Here is a 22,565-nt window from a genome sequence, read left to right as displayed (position 1 = left end):
CTGCAACTATGCATGCTCAAACAGTGGAATGGGGATTATGCAGATTTATCTCCTCAATTGCATCTGGACCAAGAGACCAGAGATTCTCTTCTCTGGTGGTTGTCTCAGGACCACCTGTCTCAGGGAATGTGTTTCCGTAGGCCAGAGTGGCTCATAGTAACGACAGATGCCAGCCTGCTAGGCTGGGGTGCAGTCTGGAAATCCCTGAAAGCACAGGGCTTATGGTCTTGGGAGGAATCTCTCCTCCCGATAAACATTCTAGAACTGAGAGCGATATTCAATGCGCTTCAGGCGTGGCGTCAGCTAGCTGCGGCCATATTCATCAGATTTCAGTCGGACAACATCACGACTGTAGCCTATATCAATCATCAAGGAGGACCACGGAGTTCTCTAGCGATGATGGAGGTAACCAAAATAATCCGATGGGCGGAGGATTACTCTTGCCATCTCTCAGCAATCCATATCCCAGGGGTAGAGAACTGGGAGGCGGATTTCCTAAGTCGTCAAACTTTTCATCCGGGGGAGTGGGAGCTCCATCCGGAGGTATTTGCCCAGCTGACTCAGCTATGGGGCACACCAGAATTGGATCTGATGGCGTCCAGACAGAACGCCAAACTTCCTTGTTACGGGTCCAGGTCCCGGGATCCCCAGGCGGTACTGATAGATGCTCTAGCAGTGCCCTGGTCCTTCAATCTGGCTTATGTATTTCCACCGTTTCCTCTCCTCCCACGTCTGGTTGCCAGAATCAAGCAGGAGAGAGCTTCGGTGATTCTGATAGCGCCTGCGTGGCCACTCAGGACTTGGTATGCAGACCTGGTGGACATGTCATCTGTTCCACCGTGGACTCTGCCAATGAGGCAGGACCTTCTAATCCAAGGTCCGTTCTAGCATCCAAATCTAATTTCTCTGCGTCTGACTGCTTGGAGATTGAACACCTGATTCTATCAAAGCATGGTTTCTCTGAGTTGGTCATTGATACCCTGATTCAGGCTAGAAAGCCTGTTACCAGGAAAATCTATCATAAGATTTAGTGCAAATATCTTTGTTGGTGTGAATCCAAGGGTTACTCATGGAGTAAGATTAGGATTCCAAGAATTTTGTCATTTCTCCAAGAAGGATTGGAGAAAGGATTATCAGCTAGTTCTTTAAAGGGACAAATATCTGCTCTGTCTATTCTTTTACACAAACGTCTGGCAGATGTCCCAGACGTTCAAGCATTTAGTCAGGCCTTGGTCAGGATCAAGCGTGTATTTAAACCTGTTGCTCCGCCATGGGAGCCTAAACTTGGTTCTTAAAGTTCTTCAAGGGGTTCCGTTTGAACCTATGCATTCCATAGATATTAAGCTTCTATCTTGGAAAGTTTTGTTTTTAGTAGCTATCTCTTCGGCTCGAAGAGTTTCTGAGTTATCTGCTTTACAGTGTGACTCACCTTACCTAGTTTTCCATGCAGATAAGGTGGTTTTGCGTACCAAACCTGGGTTTCTTCCTAAGGTTGTTTCTAATAGGAATATCAATCAGGAGATTGTTGTTCCTTCTCTGTGTCCTAATCCTTCATCAAAGAAGGAACGTCTGTTGCACAATCTTGATGTGGTTCGTGCTTTAAAGTTCTACTTACAAGCAACTAAAGATTTCCGTCAAACATCTTCATTGTTTGTTGTTTATTCTGGTAAACGGAGAGGTAAAAAGGCTACGGCTACCTCTCTTTCCTTTTGGCTGAAAAGCTTCATCCATTTGGCTTATGAGACTGCTGGCCAGCAGCCTCCTGAAAGAATTACTGCTCATTCTACTAGAGCAGTGGCTTCCACATGGGCTTTTAAAAATGAGGCTTCTGTTGAACAGATTTGTAAGGCGACGACTTGGTCTTCGCTTCATACTTTTTCCAAATTTTACAAGTTTGATACTTTTGCTTCTTCGGAGGCTATTTTTGGGAGAAAGGTTCTACAAGCAGTGGTGCCTTCCATTTAAGGTACCTGTCTTGTCCCTCCCTTCATCCGTGTCCTAAAGCTTTGGTATTGGTATCCCATAAGTATGGATGAATCCGTGGACCTGATACATCTTACAAGAGAAAACAGAATTTATGCTTACCTGATAAATTTCTTTCTCTTGTGATGTATCGAGTCCACGGCCCGCCCTGTCTATTTAAGACAGCTAGTATATTTTTATTTAAAAAAACTTCAGTCACCACTGCACCCTATACAGGGAGTGCAGAATTATTAGGCAAGTTGTATTTTTGAGGATTAATTTTATTATTGAACAACAACCATGTTCTCAATGAACCCAAAAAACTCATTAATATCAAAGCTGAATAGTTTTGGAAGTAGTTTTTAGTTTATTTTTAGTTATAGCTATTTTAGGGGGATATCTATGTGTGCAGGTGACTATTACTGTGCATAATTATTAGGCAACTTAACAAAAAACAAATATATACCCATTTCAATTATTTATTTTTACCAGTGAAACCAATATAACATCTCAACATTCACAAATATACATTTCTGACATTCAAAAACAAAACAAAAACAAATCAGTGACCAATATAGCCCCCTTTCTTTGCAAGGACACTCAAAAGCCTGCCATCCATGGATTCTGTCAGTGTTTTGATCTGTTCACCATCAACATTGCGTGCAGCAGCAACCACAGCCTCCCAGACACTGTTCAGAGAGGTGTACTGTTTTCCCTCCTTGTAAATCTCACATTTGATGATGGACCACAGGTTCTCAATGGGGTTCAGATCAGGTGAACAAGGAGGCCATGTCATAAGATTTTCTTCTTTTATACCCTTTCTTGCCAGCCACGCTGTGGAGTACTTGGACGCGTGTGATGGAGCATTGTCCTGCATGAAAATCATGTTTTTCTTGAAGGATGCAGACTTCTTCCTGTACCACTGCTTGAAGAAGGTGTCTTCCAGAAACTGGCAGTAGGACTGGGAGTTGAGCTTGACTCCATCCTCAACCCGAAAAGGCCCCACAAGCTCATCTTTGATGATATGGTGAATGAGAGGGCGCTAAAAGCTGGGTATACTTAACACACCTAATTGGTTAAGGTTTATATCAAAAGTAAGAATTCATCAAAGACGGTTAATTTTATCAATCATTTACTAGTGGGAATATTCCCTATTTGGTGCAATACATAAATTCATAAAAACAATGTATAAAAACAATTTAGACACATAAATATTTAACACGATATCTTCAACTTATACTTTTGGAATACCACCCTGATGAAAAAAATATATATATATAATATGCGCTTAAAATAAAATTGATTGAATGCTTAAAACCTTAAAATCAATTTATTCCAGAATATAATGGACAGTCTCTGTAGTCCTTATTAAATCTTCAACAGATGAAATCCCTTTTGGTTGTTTAGGGTATATTACGTATGAGACTTGTCTCCGTGATTATAATCAATATAATGGGTAAAAACGACAAATTGTTTCTTATTTTGGATACTTTGTATCTTTGCTTTGTTATGTATGTAGCTTTAACTCACAGATAGTTGCAGCGGCTGTAACCAAATGCCGCTGTAATCCGTCCAAGATTCTGTGGTCCTTTATCACAACACGCTCCTTGCGTGTGGGCCGCCTTGTATGCTGCAGCTCCTAATCTCCGGCACAGGATTCACCACTCCCTCCGTGGGGAGGTGACCGGCTAAGGTACGCTGCTCCCTGCGTGTAAGTACCTGACGGACTGTTGTCTTTGGCTTCCAATGCTCACAGCTCCCTGCGTGTGAAAGATTATCTGGATCTTCGTAAGTGCAATCCTGGAGGTGGAATGAGCACCCGCTCTTAGCGTTAATACGCGCGGGCAAATACTAGGTACCTAGTGGGTTTTGTTCTGGTAAACAGGCAACTTCTTACTTCTACGCGTTTCACCCGTGTATGTGGGCTTTATCAAGATATCAGTTGCTGCCAGAACTTCGATTTAAAAAGTCGTTACTTACTTCTCATTGGTTGATCTGTTGTTTGGTAATTATTTCTTAAGGTGGATTTCTCAGGTAAATGTCTCTTAAGGTGGAATCACAATAGTGTATTATTTTATTCCTTTGTGAATCATATTTTCCGTATCTTCTTATTATATTTCATTGGCAATAATAAGATTGTGGAGTGATGTATTAACAAAAGTCTTTTTTATATATATATATATAAAACAATAATATTATTGTAATTTGTAATTAAAATTAGAAATTGTTATTGTCTCAGGGTGGTAATTCCAAAGGGTGGTATTCCATTTATTTTAAACAAAAGACAAAAACAAAGAACAAAAATAAAAATACTAGTCGCCATATTCCAGGGAAATACTGCTATTTCTCTTGTTAAGTGTATCCAGTCCACGGATCATCCATTACTTATGGGATATTAACTCCTCCCCAACAGGAAGTGCAAGAGGATTCACCCAGCAGAGCTGCCATATAGCTCCTCCCCTAACTGCCATTACCAGTCATTCTCTTGCACCCAACGACTAGATAGGATGTGTGAGAGGACTATGGTGATTATATTTAGTTTTATACTTTCAATCAAAAGTTTGTTATTTTATAATAGCACCGGAGTGTGTTATTCCTTCTCTGGTAGAATTTGAAGAAGAATCTACCTGAGTTTTTACTATGATTTTAGCCGGCATAGTTAAGATCATATTGCTGTTTCTCGGCCATCTGAGGAGAGGTAAACTTCAGATCAGGGGACAGCGGGCAGATTAATCTGCAAAGAGGTATGTAGCAGCTTATTATTTTCTGACAATGGAATTGATGAGAAAATTCTGCCATACCGATATAATGTAAACTCAGCCTTAAATGCAGTAGCAGCAACTGGTATCAGGCTGTCATGTATGTATATTTTACACTTCAGTATTCTAGGGAATGGCACTTCACTGGAATTATACTGTGTGCATAAGACTTTAGCCTAATTTGCAGGGACTGGCAACAGGCTCTTTAATAACACTTAATTTATGTTAAACGTTTTTTGCTGGCATGTAAAATCGTTTCATTTTCTGAGGTACCTGGGTGAATAAAATGTTTTGGGCATTATTTTTTCCACTTGGCCAGTTGTTTTATTTAATTTATGACAGTTTACTGATCTCTCTCACTGTTGTGTGTGAGGGGGAGGTCAAAAAATTCAGTCAGAAGCTCATTGTATTTCCTGCATGATCCGGTTCATCTCTACAGAACTCAGGGGTCTTCAAACTTGTTTTGAGGGAGGTAATCATTCACAGCAGAGCTGTGAGATTGTAGTTGACTGTGATAAAAAACGTTTATTTCTGTAACTTTTTTTTCTGCTATCAGGGTTAGTTATCCTTCGCTAATGGGAACAAGCCTTTGCTAAAATTGTGTTTTTTACAAAGATTTGATGCTATAACCTTTCAGTTTATTAACTTCAACTGTCATAACTCTTTCTGTGCTTCTTATAGGCACAGTTACGTTTTCATATTATATATAGTAAATTACTTGAAAAGTATTTCCAAGTTGCTAGTTTATTTGCTAGTGTGTTAAACATGTCTGATTCAGAGGAAGACATCTGTGCTATATGTGCTAATGCAAAGTGGAGCCCAATAGAAATTTATGTACTAACTGTATTGATGCTACTTTAAATAAAAGTCAATCTGTACAAATTGAACACATTTCACCAAACAACGAGGGGAGAGTTATGCCGACTAAACTCGCCTCACGTGTCAATACCTGCATCTCCCGCTCGGGGGGTGCGTGATATTGTGGCGCCGAGTACATCTGGGCGGCCATTACAAATCACATTACAGGATATGGCTACTGTTATGACTGAAGTTTTGGCTAAATTACCAGAACTAAGAGGTAAGCGTGATCACTCTGGGGTGAGAACAGAGTGCGCTGATAATGTTTAGGGCCATGTCAGATACGCGTCACAACTTGCAGAACATGAGGACGGAGAGCTTCATTCTGCGGCTAGACGGGTCTGATCCAAACAGATTGGATTCAGATATTTCAAATTTAAATTTAAGCTGGAAACCCTCCGTGTAATACTAGGGGAGGTGTTAGCGGCTCTTGAATGATTGTAACACAGTTGCAATACCAGAAAAAATGTGTAGGTTGGATAAATATTTTGCGGTACCCGTCGAGGTACTGACGTTTTTCCTATACCTAAGAGACTTACTGAAATTGTTACTAAGGAGTGGGGATAGACCCGGAGTGCCGTTCTCACCCCCTCCGATATTTAGAAAGATGTTCCAATAGACACCACCACACGGGACTTATGGCAAACGATCCCTAAGGTGGAGGGAAGCCGTTTCTACTTTAGCTAAGCGTACCACTATCCCGGTGGAGGATAGCTGTGCCTTTTCAGATCCAATGGATAAAAAGTTAGAGGGTTACCCTTAAGAAAATGTTTGTTCAACAAGGTTTTATATTGCAAACCCCTTGCATGCATTGCGCCTGTCACGGCTGCAGCAGCATTTTGGTTTGAGTCTCTGGAAGGGACACTTGAATCAGCTCCATTAGATGAGATTACACACAGGCTTAAAGCTCTTAAGTTAGCTAACTCATTTATTTCAGATGCCGTAGTACATTTAACTAAGCTTACGGCTAAGATTCCGGATTCGCCATTCAGGCGCGCAGAGCACTGTGGCTAAAATCCTGGTCAGCTGACGTTACTTCTAAGTCTAAAGTTCTTAATATACCTTTCAAAGGGCAGACCCTTATCTCGGGCCCGGATTGAAAGAAATTATCGCTGACATTACAGGAGGTAAAGGCCATGCCCTGCCTCAAGACAGAGCCAAACCTAAGGCTAGACAATCTAATTTTCGTTCCTTTCGGAATTTCAAAGCAGGAGCAGCATCAACTTCCTCTGCTCCAAAACAAGAAGATCAGTTGCTCGCTACAGACAAGGCTGGAGACCTAACCAGTCCTGGAACAAGGGCAAGCAGGCCAGGAACCTGCTGGTGCCCCTAAAACAGCATGAATTGAGGGGCCCCCCGATCCGGGAACGGATCTAGTGGGGGGCAGACTTTCTCTCTTCACCCAGGGCTTGGGCAAGAGATGTCCCAGGATCCCTGGGCGCTAGAGATAATATCTCAGGGATTACCTTCTGGACTTCAAATACTCTCCCCCAAGAGAGAGATTTCATCTGTCAAGGGTTGTCAACAAACCAAATAAGAAAGAGGCGTTTCTACGCTGCGTACAAGAGCTTTTATTGATGGGGAATAATCCATCCAGTTCCACGGTCGGAACAGGGACAAGGGTTTACTCAAATCTGTTTGTGGTTCCCAAAAAAGAGGGAACTTTCAGGCCAATCCTGGATTTAAAGATCCTAAACAAATTCCTAAGAGTTCCATCGTTCAAAATGGAGACTATTCGGACAATTTTACCCATGATCCAAAAGGGTCAGTACATGACCACAGTGGATTTAAAGGATGCTTACCTTCACATACCGATTCACAAAGATCATTACCGGTATCTAAGGTTTGCCTTTCTAGACAGGCATTACCAGTTTGTAGCTCTTCCATTCGGATTGGCTACGGCTCCGAGAATCTTCACAAAGGTTCTGGGTGCTCTTCTTGGCGGTACTAAGACCGCGAGGAATTGCGGTAGCTCCATACCTAGAGCGACATTCTGATACAAGCTTCAAGCTTTCAAACTGCCAAGTCTCATACAGAGTTAGTACTGGCATTTCTAAGGTCGCATGGATGGAAGGTGAACGAAAAGAAGAGTTCTCTCTTTCCACTCACAAGAGTTCCCTTCTTGGGGACTCTTATAGATTCTGTAGAAAATGAAGATTTACCTGACAGAAGACAGGGTTAACAAAGCTTCAAAATGCATGCCGTGTCCTTCATTCCATTCAACACCCGTCAGTAGCTCAATGCATGGAGGTGATCGGCTTAATGGTAGCAGCAATGGACATAGTACCCTTTGCACGCCTACATCTCAGACCGCTGCAATTGTGCATGCTAAGTCAGTGGAATGGGGATTACTCAGACTTGTCCCCCTACTCTGAATCTGGATCAAGAGACCAGAAATTCTCTTCTATGGTGGCTTTCTCGGCCACATCTGTCCAGGGGGGATGCCATTCAGCAGGCCGGACTGGACAATTGTAACAACAGACGCCAGCCTACTAGGTTGGGGCGCTGTCTGGGAATTCTCTGAAGGCTCAGGGACAATGGAATCAGGAGGAGAGTCTCCTACCAATAAACATTCTGGAATTGAGAGCAGTTCTCAATGCCCTTCTGGCTTGGCCCCAGTTAACAACTCGGGGGTTCATCAGGTTTCAGTTGGACAACATCACGACTGTAGCTTACATCAACCATCAGGGAGGGACAGAGAAGCTCCCTAGCAATGATGGAAGTATCAAAGATAATTCGCTGGGCAGAGTCTCACTCTTGCCACCTGTCAGCAATCCACATCCCGGGAGTGGAGAACCTGGGAGGGGCGGATTTCTTAAGTCGTCAGACTTTTCATCCGGGGGAGTGGGAACTTCATCCGGAGGTCTTTGCCCAAATACTTCGATGTTGGGGGCAAACCAGAGATAGATCTCATGGCGTCTCGACAGAACGCCAAGCTTCCTCGTTACGGGTCCAGATCCAGGGATCCGGGAGCGGTTTCTGATAGATGCTTTGACAGCACCTTGGACCTTCGGGATGGCTTATGTGTTTCCACCCTTCCCGATGCTTCCTCGATTGATTGCCAGAATCAAACAGGAGAGAGTATCAGTGATTCTAATAGCGCCTGCATGGCCACGCAAGACTTGGTATGCAGATCTAGTGGACATGTCATCTGTCCACCTTGGTCGCTACCTCTGAAACAGGACTCTCTGATCCAGGTCCCTTCAAACATCAAAATCTAATTTCTCTGAAGCTGACTGGCTTGGAAATTGAAAGCTTGATTTTATCAAAACGTGGGTTTTTTCTGAGTCAGTTATTGATACCTTAATACAGGCTAGGAAGCCTGTTACCAGAAAGATTTACCATAAGATATGGCGCAAATACTTATATTGGTGCGAATCCAAGAGTTACTCATGGAGTAAGGTTAGGATTCCGAGGAGATTGTCTTTTCTTCAAGAAGGTTTAGAAAAGGGGTTTATCCGCTAGTTCCTTAAAGGGACAGATTTCAGCTCTGTCCATTCTTTTACACAAACGTCTGTCAGAAGTTCCGACGTTCAAGCTTTTTGTCAGGCTTTAGCTAGGATCAAGCCTGTGTTAAAACTGTTGCTCCACCATGGAGTTTGAACTTAGTTCTTAATGTTTTACAGGGGGTTCCGTTTGAACCCCTTCATTCCATTGATATCAAGTTGTTATCTTGGAAAGTTCTGTTTTTTAATGGCGATTTCCTCGGCTCGAAGAGTCTCTGAGTTATCTGCCTTACATTGTGATTCTCCTTATCTGATTTTTCATTCAGACAAGGTAGTTCTGCGTACTAAGGTTAGATAAAATTGTGTGTAACCCTGCGCAGGATTTTCTAAAATACCAATATGCCAGTAGGTAATGGAGAACCCCTATCTCCACAAGTGAAAATAGAAAAGATAAAAATAACTACCTTAAAAAGATAAGAAATTTTAAAACCTCTGGCGCTACAAAAAATATTTGTTGCTAAAATTGGAAAATAGAAAAAATTGGATAAATGTGATATGACCTACTTGGTTAAAAAACGTTATAAAACAACCTTTGGTCTAGTGATAACTTAAACAACGTTTGTTATATGTGAAAAAAATATGTTTTTATTACATCAAAAAAATAAATAAATAAACAATATGCAGATAAAAAATATAGCTGATCAGCTAGTACAATTAAAAATAAATAAAAATAAATAAATAAGTGCAGTATCAAATATAAAATAGCATAAACACAACAGAAATACACAATAGAACTTGATCCAAAGAAAGTTCATAAGCCTTCAAGGGTAAATATGGGTTAGATCCAGATCGGACCGAGATCAGAGACTCCTTCAACAGCTGAGATGTCGAATGCCAATTGTAGCTGGAAGGGAGCTGAAATGACAATGAATCCAAATCAAAAGAACAGCAGAGAACCAAAATTGAGGTGTTCATTTTACTTACACCGTGTTTTGGTCTCTGCAGAGCAGCGGTCAGACACTGAAAGATAATAGTGGAAGCGGATGTTTCTTTAATGTAGAAGCCGATGTCAGATAACTGCTCCACTCAGGGATTCTCACAGTATCGAAGCCGGTCTGTAATGACTACGTCACGTAACGTCAGAGTGGGCGGAGCAACGCGTTTCAGCCCGTTCAGGGCCTTTGTCAAGCTCCAGAAGAGAGTGTGGGTAGGTCCTTTTATACCTATAGCTTTTATGTTGATTGGTTGAGTGCCATAAGTAGGAGTGTCTTGCCAATTTAAAGACAAGGTTAGTAATGGAAGTGTGGCGATCAAACAGTAACAAAATAACACAATAATGATACATTGTTCATGAGTGCAAATTTGTTGCTATACAACATATTACCTTATCTGTCTCAATTAGTATTTATATACAATAGTAGCGATCATATTTGAAAAAGGGCAGCTGCAAAAGGTAAAAACAAAGATATGCAGTGATGTATGATCATGATTCAGAAGCGATACATAATTTATTATCACCAAGACCAAAGAGCTATACTAAAAGGTAATATGTTGTATAGCCCACTCTGACGTTACGTGACGTAGTCATTACAGACCGGCTTCGATACTGTGAGAATCCCTGAGTGGGAGCAGTTATCTGACATCGGCTTCTACATTAAAGAAACATCCGCTTCCACTGTTATCTTTCAGTGTCCTGACCGCTGCTGCAGAGACCAAAACACGGTGTAAGTAAAAATTGAACACCTCAATTTTGGTTCTCTGCTGTTCTTTTGATTTGGGATTCATTGTCATTTCAGCTTCCCCCTTCCAGCTACAATTGGCATTCGACATCTCAGCTGTTGAAGGAGTCTCTGATCTCGGTCCGATCTGGATCTAACCCATATTTACCCTTGAAGGCTTATGAACTTTCTTTGGATCAAGTTCTATTGTGTATTTCTGTTGTGTTTATGCTATTTTATATTTGATACTGCACTTATTTATTTATTTTTATTTATTTTTAATTGTACTAGCTGATCAGCTATATTTTTTATCTGCATATTGTTTATTTATTTATTTTTTTGATGTAATAAAAACATATTTTTTCACATATAACAAACGTTGTTTAAGTTATCACTAAGACCAAAGGTTGTTTTATAACGTTTTTTAACCAAGTAGGTCATATCACATTTATCCAATTTTTTCTATTTTCCAATTTTAGCAACAAATATTTTTTGTAGCGCCAGAGGTTTTAAAATTTCTTATCTTTTTTAAGGTAGTTATTTTTATCTTTTCTAGTTCTGCGTACTAAACCTGGGTTCCTACCTAAGGTGGTCACTAACAGGAATATCAATCAACAGATTGTGGTTCCATCTTTGTGTCCTAATCCTTCTTCGAAAAAGGAACGTCTGCTACACAATCTAGATGTAGTCCGTGCCCTGAAATTTTATCTACAGGCAACTAAGGATTTTTGACAAACGTCTTCCCTGTTTGTCGTTTATTCTGGTCAGAGGAGAGGTCAAAAAGCTTCGGCTACCTCTCTCTCCTTTTGGCTTCGTAGCATAATACGTAAGCATTAGCCTATGAGACTGCTGGACAGCAGCCTCCTGAAAGAATTACAGCACATTCTACTAGAGCTGTGGCTTCCACTTGGGCCTTTAAGAATGAGGGCTTCTGTTGAACAGATTGGCAAGGCTGCAACTTGGTCTTCTCTTCATACTTTTTCCAAATTTTACAAATTTGACACTTTTGCTTCTTCGGAGGCTGTTTTTGGGAGAAAGGTTCTTCAGGCAGTGGTTCCTTCCGTATAAAGAGCCTGCCTGTCCCTCCCGTCATCCGTGTACTTTAGCTTTGGTATTGGTATCCCATAAGTAATGGATGATCCGTGGACTGGATACACTTAACAAGAGAAAACATAATTTATGCTTACCTGATAAATTATTTCTCTTGTAGTGTATCCAGTCCACGGCCCGCCCTGTCACTTTAAGGCAGGTAATTTTTCCATTAAACTACAGTCACCACTGCACACCCTATGGTTTTCCTTTCTCTGCATGTTTTCGGTCGAATGACTGGTAATGGCAGTTAGGGGAGGAGCTATATGGCAGCTCTGCTGGTGAATCCTCTTGCACTTCCTGTTGGGGAGGAGTTAATATCCATAAGTAATGGATGATCCGTGGACTGGATACACTACAAGAGAAATAAATTTATCAGGTAAGCATAAATTATGTTTTTATACTAAATTTATCTTACTATTGTTACGACTATGGTTTGTATATAGTTTGTCTCTTATACTGATATAGTGGGCTTCTTATTGTTCCATTGCTTCTCTTGGATTAGTTTCTTTAAAAATGGATCTATTATTTGTTATGGGGTTGTTTCTGTGTTCTATATTACAAATGAATAGTAAAGTAAAATATTCTAACGGATTATACTACTAAAAAGGGGGATATATCTAACTCTGAATTTAACCCTCTAGGATAGAGGGTATCCAATTTGTATATTAATTCCGATTCTTTTTTAAGGAGTAGTCATAAAAACCGGCCTGATAAAGGTGGGGGGGTAGTCGTTATGAGTAAGAACCAACTATGTCAAATGAAGCAAACAGAATCCTTAAACGATCCCAAGACAGTATAAAACTCTGGATCTTAACCCCACAAAGAGAATTATGAAAAATTTGCTTTCAATTTTGGAGGAAGGAAAAGATGGTGGGGGTCCTCAATGAGAACGAATTTCATTATCTATATCCAAAATTTCCTCGAACCCCATCTTTTACTTCCTACCAAAGGTACATAAAAGCTTAGAACACCCCCCCCCCCCGGGAGACCAATCATTTCAGGAATTGGATCCGTTACATGCAATTTATCTAGATACGTAGATATTTTTCTACAAAAATACGTAAAAAACTTAAACACCTATCTTAGAGATTCAACACAAGTATTGCAACTGATGGAGAACATAGAGTGGGAAGAAAATCTAATTCTCGCAACTAGTGATGTCACATCACTATACACAGTTATAGACCACACCAAGGGTCTCCAGGCAGTAGAAACAATCCTGAATCAAGATAGTAATATCAGCACACAATTAAATAATTTTATTCTGAAGGGGATCAAATTTATTTTAGAAAATAATTATTTCGAATTCAATGGGAAGTACTACTTGCAGCTAGAAGGTACCCAGCGATGGGCACGAGGTTCGCGCCAAGTTATGCCAATATATTCATGGGCCACTGGGAGATAATTTCCTCAGGACACAAGAATTTGGCACGGACCTCATTGCTCTTCAAACGATACATAGATGACATCCTTATTGTGTGGAGAGGCTCTGAAGAGAGACTGAAGCAATTCTTTGAAACAATGAATATTAACGATAGGGGCTTACACTTTACTTATGAGTATAGTAGAACATCCATTTCTTTTTTAGATCTAGAAATATATGTAGAAGAAGGTAATATAGAAACAAGAACATTCTTCAAAAAAGTAGATTGCAATAACTACATACATAAGAAAAGCTGCCACTATGAAAAATGGAAAGGGAACATACCGAGCTGGACAGTTTCCTTAGAATTAGAAAAAACTGTTCCAAAAATACCGACTTCGAAACTCAAGTTAAAGTTCTACAACAAAGATTCTATGATAGAGGTTACTCAGAACAAGAGATCGAAGGGGCTATAAATAGAGCAAGTACAACAGAAAGAAGTTCACTCTTACAATATAGAAACAAAGATATTATGACTACCACTGTGGAAAAGAATGAATATGATATAGCTCTCATTACAGATTATAGCGAAAACCATCAACTGATAAGGAAAATAGTCAATAAACATTGGCATATAATTAAAAAGGACCCCATAATAGGAGATCTATTAGCTCATAAACCCAAAATCATATTCAAAAAAGCGAGAAATCTTAAACAAATTTTAGCACCAAGTGAATTAAAGAGGGAGAGTAAAATTCTGGTAGATAAAGATCTAAAAGGCATTCCCCCAAAGGGTTTTTTTTCCTTGCAACTTATGTAGAGCATGCAGATATAGCAATAAAAATAGCTCTGTATACATAGATGGAATAGGAGAAGATTTTGCCATAAAAGATATCATTAGATGTTCAAACAAGGGGGTTATATACCTCATTAAATGTTCTTGCAATTTGGTTTATATCGGAGAGACCACCCGAATGTTACGTGACAGGATCCGAGAACATTTATGTAACATTGATAAAGGCAACCTCGACACCCAATTTATACAAGCATTTTAGGGAAACCCATAACAATAACCTACAACATTTTAAGTTTTTGGGGGATCTGTATAGTCAGAGGAGAGTTGGAGGGGGGGGGATTTTGAGGCTAAACTCCTTAAAAAAAGAATCTTTTTAGTAGTATAATCCGTTAGAATATTTTACTTTACTATTCATTTGTAATAGTAGAACACAGAAACAACCCCGTAACAATAATGATCCATTTTTAAAGAAACAAATCCAAGAGAGAGCAATGGAACAATAAGAAGCCCACTATATCAGTATAAGAGAACAAACTATATACAAACCATAGTCGTAACAATAGTAAGATAAAATTTAGTATAAAATAGCAGTATTTCCCTGGAAGTATGGGCGACTAGTATTTTTATTTTTATTTTTGTTCTTTGTTTTTGTCTTTTGTTTAAAATAAATGGAATACCACCCTTTGGAATTACCACCCTGAGACAATAACAATTTCTAATTTTAATTACAATTTACAATAATATTATTGTTTTATATTATATATATATATAAAAAAGACTTTTGTTAATACATCACTCCACAATCTTATTATTGCCAATGAAATATAATAGAAGATACGGAAAATATGATTCACAAAAGGAATAAAATAATACACTATTGTGATTCCACCTTATGAGACATTTACCTGAGAAATCCACCGTTAAGAAATAATTACCAAACAACAGATTCAACCAATGAGAAGTAAGTAACGACTTTTTAAATCGAAGTTCTGGCAGCAAACTGATATCTTGATAAAGCCCACATACACGGGTGAAACGCGGTAGAAGTAAGAAGTTGCCTGTTTACCATAACAAACCCACTAGGTACCTAGTATTTGCCGCAGCGTATTAACGCTAAGAGCGGGTGCTCATTCCACCTCCAGGGATTGCACTTACGAAGATCCAGATATCTTTCACACACGCAGGGAGCCTGTGAGCATTGGGAGAGACAAAGACAACAGTCGTCTACAGGTACTATACACGCAGGGGAGGCAGCGTACCTAGCCGGTCACCATCCCCACGGAGGGAGTGGTGGAATCCTGTGCCGGAGATTAGGAGCTGCAGCATACAAGGGCGGCCCACACGCAAGGAGCGTGTTGTGATAAAGGACCACAGAATCTTGGACGGATTACAGCGGCATTTGGTTACAGCCGCTGCAACTATCTGTGAGTTAAAGCTACATACATAACAAAGCAAAGATACAAAGTATCCAAAATAAGAAACAATTTGTCGTTTTTACCCATTATATTGATTATAATCACGGAGACAAGTCTCATACGTAATATACCCTAAACAACCAAAAGGGATTTCATCTGTTGAAGATTTAATAAGGACTACAGAGACTGTCCATTATATTCTGGAATAAATTGATTTTAAGGTTTTAAGCATTCAATCAATTTTATTTTAAGCGCATATTATATATATATTTTTTTTTTTCATCAGGGTGGTATTCCAAAAGTATAAGTTGAAGATATCGTGTTAAATATTTATGTGTCTAAATTGTTTTTATACATTGTTTTTATGAATTTATGTATTGCACCAAATAGGGAATATTCCCACTAGTAAATGATTGATAAAATTAACCGTCTTTGATGAATTCTTACTTTTGATATAAACCTTAACCAATTAGGTGTGTTAAGTATACCCAGCTTTTAGCGCCCTCTCATTCACCATATTGTTTGTTCCATTTCTATCTTGGGGAGATAGTGGAGAATGGCATAGGTATCCTTTTTAGATTTTAGCGCTGAAACTCCTGTGTCATCTTTGATGATACCAGCCCAAACCAGTACTCCACCTCCACCTTGCTGGCGTCTGAGTCGGACTGGAGCTCTCTGCCCTTTACCAATCCAGCCACGGGCCCATCCATCTGGCCCATCAAGACTCACTCTCATTTCATCAGTCCATAAAACCTTAGAAAAATCAGTCTTGAGATATTTCTTGGCCCAGTCTTGACGTTTCAGCTTGTGTGTCTTGTTCAGTTGTGGTCGTCTTTCAGCCTTTCTTACCTTGGCCATGTCTCTGAGTATTGCACACCTTGTGCTTTTGGGCACTCCAGTGATGTTGCAGCTCTGAAATATGGCCAAACTGGTGGCAAGTGGCATCTTGGCAGCTGTACGCTTGACTTTTCTCAGTTCATGGGCAGTTATTTTGTGCCTTGGTTTTTCCACACGCTTCTTGCGACCCTGTTGACTATTTTGAATGAAACGCTTGATTGTTCGATGATCACGTTTCAGAAGCTTTGCAATTTTAAGAGTGCTGCATCCCTCTGCAAGATATCTCACTATTTTTGACTTTTCTAAGCCTGTCAAGTCCTTCTTTTGACCCATTTTGCCAAAGGAAAGGAAGTTGCCTAATAATTATGCACACCTGATATAGGGTGTTGATGTCATTAGACCACACCCCTTCTCATTACAGAGATGCACATCACCTAATATGCTTAATTGGTAGTAGGCTTTCAAGCCTATACAGCTTGGAGTAAGACAACATGCATAAAGAGGATGATGTGGTCAAAATACTCATTTGCCTAATAATTCTGCACTCCCTGTAGTTTCTCCTTTTTCTTCCTAGCCTTCGGTTGAATGACTGGGGGGTGGAGCTAAGGGAGGAGCTATATGGACAGCTCTGCTGTGGGTGCTCTCTCTGCCACTTCCTGTAGGGAAGGAGAATATCCCATAAGTATGGATGAATCCTTTGACTCGATACATCACAAGAGAGAGAAATTTATCAGGTAAGCATAAATTCTGTTTTTTTACTTGACTGTCCCTTTAAGTACTGGCAGAAAGTTTGCCAGTACCCAGTTTGCATACAAATTTAACAAAATATTTTTTTCTATTACTTATTTTTCTGTGGTGTAGCTTCTCCTCCCAGATCCCTTAGATAGTAAATGTCCCTCCTTCCTTTTACACTGTTCCATAGTGTAGGGCTTCCACCTGCCTCCGCCACCATGTGCGCCCTCGTGCGTGTGATCCCGCTCCCCTCTGTCATCATTCCCCCCTGCGATGGCTGCCCACCCACCTCTCTGCAGCACCTCCCACCCACCAACGTTCACACCATCGCTGGCCAATGCAGAGAGGGCCACATCAGTGTTTGAAAAAGGTATTGCAGTGATGCCTCAATATCGAGGCATCACGGCAATACCTTGAAAGTGGCTGGAAGCGATCAGTATCGCTTTCAGCCGCTTTAAACCCCTAACGACGTACAGGGTACGTCGTTGGTCTTTAAAGACCAGGTTGTGTCTGACGTACCCTGTACGACGTGTGTCGTTAAGTGGTTAATGGTATGGTAATCCTTTCCATCTGTTGCTTACCAAGTCTGTTATAGCTCTTTTATAACATTTACATATATATGATGCTCAAGTAAATTAAGGATGATACAGAGATTTATGTAGCTTTTTATGTTACATGCAGCTAATATATTTTCCAGCCTGCTTAGAAACTGATTATGGAATCTTCACACTGCTTCTTAAAAATGTTCTTTTTATTCTAAACTTTTCTAGTTATTATTTAAGCATCACATTTCTAGGGTTTCTACTGTTTTTCAATCCCTTCTTTATACAGCGTAAAGGGACAGTTTACTCAAATTCCAAATCCCCCCCCCCCCTTTATATTTGTTCCCAATGATCCACTTTACCTGCTGGAGTGTATTAAATTGTTTACAAGTACAGGGAGTGCAGAATTATTAGGCAAGTTGTATTTTTGAGGATTAATTTTATTATTGAACAACAACCATGTTCTCAATGAACCCAAAAAACTCATTAATATCAAAGCTGAATAGTTTTGGAAGTAGTTTTTAGTTTGTTTTTAGTTATAGCTATTTTAGGGGGATATCTGTGTGTCTTTTATACCCTTTCTTGCCAGCCACGCTGTGGAGTACTTGGACGCGTGTGATGGAGCATTGTCCTGCATGAAAATCATGTTTTTCTTGAAGGATGCAGACTTCTTCCTGTACCACTGCTTGAAGAAGGTGTCTTCCAGAAACTGGCAGTAGGACTGGGAGTTGAGCTTGACTCCATCCTCAACCCGAAAAGGCCCCACAAGCTCATCTTTGATGATACCATCCCAAACCAGTACTCCATCTCCACCTTGCTGGAGTCTGAGTCGGACTGGAGCTCTCTGCCCTTTACCAATCCAGCCACGGGCCCATCTATCTGGCCCATCAAGACTCACTCTCATTTCATCAGTCCATAAAACCTTAGAAAAATCAGTCTTGAGATATTTCTTGTCCCAGTCTTGACGTTTCAGCTTGTGTGTCTTGTTCAGTGGTGGTCGTCTTTCAGCCTTTCTTACCTTGGCCATGTCTCTGAGTATTGCACACCTTGTGCTTTTGGGCACTCCAGTGATGTTGCAGCTCTGAAATATGGCCAAACTGGTGGCAAGTGGCATCTTGGCAGCTGCACGCTTGACTTTTCTCAGTTCAGGGGCAGTTATTTTGCGCCTCGGTTTTTCCACACGCTTCTTGCGACCGTGTTGACTATTTTGAATGAAACGCTTGATTGTTCGATGATCACGCTTCAGAAGCTTTGCAATTTTAAGAGTGCTGCATCCCTCTGCAAGATATCTCACTATTTTTGACTTTTCTGAGCCTGTCAAGTCCTTCTTTTGACCCATTTTGCCAAAGGAAAGGAAGTTGCCTAATAATTATGCACACCTGATATAGGGTGTTGATGTCATTAGACCACACCCCTTCTCATTACAGAGATGCACATCACCTTATATGCTTAATTGGTAGTAGGCTTTCGAGCCTATACAGCTTGGAGTAAGACAACATGCATAAAGAGGATGATGTGGTCAAAATACTCATTTGCCTAATAATTCTGCACTCCCTGTATTTCCATAGTTTATTTATCCTGTGGCATCCCCACCCATCCGGAAAGTTTTTGGCCTTAAGGCCAAGCTGTGTTAACACAGCCAGTAGAAGAAATTACAATCCCAGTGGGTTATAGAAGAGATAAAGCAATGTTAATTTTCCATTGTTCTCTCCAATTATTGTTTTATGGACAGATATAATATAAAGAAGCAGGTATATGCACACAACGTGATAAAGTAATGATATCTGCTTGTGCTGCTCTTTTTTTTCTTTCACCTGATGATATTGCACTTAGAGGCGCCTCTGTTTGTTTCCTCTTCTAGGATCCTGAGCCGATATCTGATTATACCTACAAGCTCAACCCATTTTATTAGGTTGTGGCTTCAAAACACAAAATCAGCTAATTCATATACACAAGTCTTAAAATCTCATACATTTTATACTCTGCAGCTGGTAAAAAAAAACAATTGGAAACATATTAAGGGAAAAACAATTTTTTAGTATACTGTCCCTTTAATCTCTTATTACCATTTATTTCCTGCTTTAATCCTTCCCATATAATGGTATTTTTAAGTCTCTGTATAAGGTATGAGCCTCAAAGGCTTTTATTTTGTATTTAATCCCACACAGTATTATCCAATCCAGTATTCAAAAAGAAAGAAAAGATGTTCATTAAATGCCACTTTTGTGCTGTGTGGCTGCACCTGCTGTAACACTCCTCTTTAGGATGGTCCCCTCAGGATCTTAGTTGATTGTCCTTGCCTTTTACTTTCTTCAATATCATGGTTATCCTCTTCCTTCCCCCAAGGCCAGCTTCTCTCCTCTCAGACGCCACTATTTGGTTTTGCTGTGAGGCGCTTCTTCTTTACCTGCTTGTGGTCACTTGATCCCAGCTGTGTGCCGTGCGTGCCTAACTTTTCATGCCGGTTCGCAGCTAACTCTGCTTTGACTGGTTCAGTGGCGTCACTAGGGGGGTGTGGGGGGTGTGGGGGGTGCGGGCCGCACCTGGGTGACACCCTCCAGGGGGTGACACCAAAAAAAAAAAAAAAAAAATTTTTTCTTCATTTTTTTTTATTTTATTGAAATTCAAAGAAATACAATGTTGAGATGCATAGATTTTTTTATTAGAGGGGCTGGCATTTGTGAACATTGGTGGGACTGGGGAAGTTGTAGACACACAATTTTTTTTTTTGCCCCTTGAGCCAGTGCTGCAATTTCAACAAATAGTTTTCCCGGCTGCTTTTGTTTGTTTGTACTTTGCTTCTCCCCTGCCCAATTTCTCTATGAATGTTGTGGGCATGCCGTGGGGCTTGCAAAGTTGCGCTGCTAACCTAAACCTGCCTGCCTATCTGTGCTCACTGCTCAGTGACATGTGGAGCAGTGGAGTCACTCACTGCTGTGCTGTCTCTCTAAACGGGAACTGGGAAATCGTGAGGGGATGCCTGGCACCTGACCACATGACTGTTTGACACTGTCACTAAAGTGAAGGAGCCACGTATGATGCTCACCAGACCTTTACGGTTACGGTACACTAAGTGCACACTGAACAGGTAGGAGGGCGGGCGGGGGTCTGGGGGTGGAAGAGTGCAGAGGTGATTGGCCATAAGAAGCGGTAGGCACGCGGCCCAGGGCTGTGCACTGACAGACTTGGAACAGAGTCAGAGAGCAGAATTTTCATAGTTTGCTCGCCTAAACCTTTTCTTCAGTGATTTATTTTAGAGTGCTCTGTTTATCTTTCATTTGATGCTCTGCTGAGCCAGGGAGCAGCTCTAGGCATGAGCTTTATAATTAATGCAGTGCAGTTTACATATTTTGTATGTGTGTGTCTGAGTTTTTTGTGTGTGTGTGTCTCAGTGTTTTTGTGTGTGTGTCTGAGTGTGTTTCCGAGTGTTTGTGTGTGCATCTAAGTATGTTTTTAAGTGTGTCTGAGTGTTTGTATGTGTGTGTGCCTGTGTTTTTGTGTTTGTCTGCTTTCTGGGGGGGGTGACACCATAACTTACCGCACCGGGTGACACCAACCCTAGTGACGCCACTGGACTGGTTCCCCCAGTGGTCTTCACGCTGCCTAGGTCTTCAATCTTTGGGGGTAGATTAGGCTAAAGCAATGGTGCGTCACCTGATGTGTTAGGCACGAACCTCAACCGCATGCTTTGATGCCCGCTTGGATTTCCATCCCAATCTTGATTAGCTATTAAATAAGTTTGCCTACTCGCACATGCTGATTTGTGCATGTGCATATGGAAATATCTAGCGGGAAAATATTAAACATGCACTGCTAAGCTGTTATACCAGAAAACCGCTAACTGGACAAGAAGAAAGCTGTGGCCATTTTCAGCTGCTAACAAAAAAATGATTATTTAAAGGTTTCATGTACTTCTTACAAGTTTATAGATATAGAAGCTGTTGCAAGCCATGGGTATGAGGGTTGCCCCCGTTATGCTAATCTTTTTATGGGTCTTTTTGAGGAACTATTTGTATATAATGAAAATTGGGAGGCAAACCTTGTACTGTACCGATGCTACATAGATGATTTCTTTCATGAAATTAGCAAGAGTCCATGAGATAGTGACGTATGGGATATACATTCCTACCAGGAGGGGCAAAGTTTCCCAAACCTCAAAATGCCTACAAATACACCCCTCACCACACCCACAAATCAGTTTTACAAACTTTGCCTCCTATGGAGGTGGTGAAGTAAGTTTGTGCTAGATTCTACGTTGATATGCGCTCCGCAGCAGGTTGGAGCCCGGTTTTCCTCTCAGAGTGCAGTGAATGTCAGAGGGATGTGAGGAGAGTATTGCCTATTTGAATTCAATGATCTCCTTCTACGGGGTTCTCTGTTATCGGTCGTAGAGATTCATCTCTTACCTCCCTTTTCAGATCGACGATATACTCTTATATATATATACCATTACCTCTGCTGATTTTTGTTTCAGTACTGGTTTGGCTTTCTACAACATGTAGATGAGTGTCCTGGGGTAAGTAAGTCTTATTTTCTGTGACACTCTAAGCTATGGTTGGGCACTTTTTTATAAAGTTCTAAATATATGTATTCAAACATTTATTTGCCTTGACTCAGGATGTTCAACATTCCTTATTTTCAGACAGTCAGTTTCATATTTGGGATAATGCATTTGAATAAAACAATTTTTTTCTTACCTTAAAATTTGACTTTTCCCTGTGGGCTGTTAGGCTCGCCGGGGCTGAAAATGCTTCATTGCTGGAGCTACCAAAGCTAAGTGTATCTGCTGTAAACTTTTGGTAGCTGTTCCTCCAGCTGTTGTTTGTATTGAATGTCATGACAAACTTGTTAATGCAGATAATATTTCCTTTAGTAAAGTTACATTACCTGTTGCTGTTCCATCAACATCTAATACTCAGAGTGTTCCTGATAACATAAGAGATTTTGTTTCTAAATCCATTAAGAAGGCTATGTCTGTTATTCCTCCTTCTAGTAAACGTAAAAAGTCTTTTAAAACTTCTCATTTTTCAGATGAATTTTTAAAT

The sequence above is a fragment of the Bombina bombina genome, chromosome 5 (assembly GCF_027579735.1).
Source record: "Bombina bombina isolate aBomBom1 chromosome 5, aBomBom1.pri, whole genome shotgun sequence".
Classification (NCBI taxonomy): domain Eukaryota; kingdom Metazoa; phylum Chordata; class Amphibia; order Anura; family Bombinatoridae; genus Bombina; species Bombina bombina.
The sequence above is the reverse complement of the archived record's forward strand: the minus strand, read 5'-3'. Positions refer to the sequence as shown.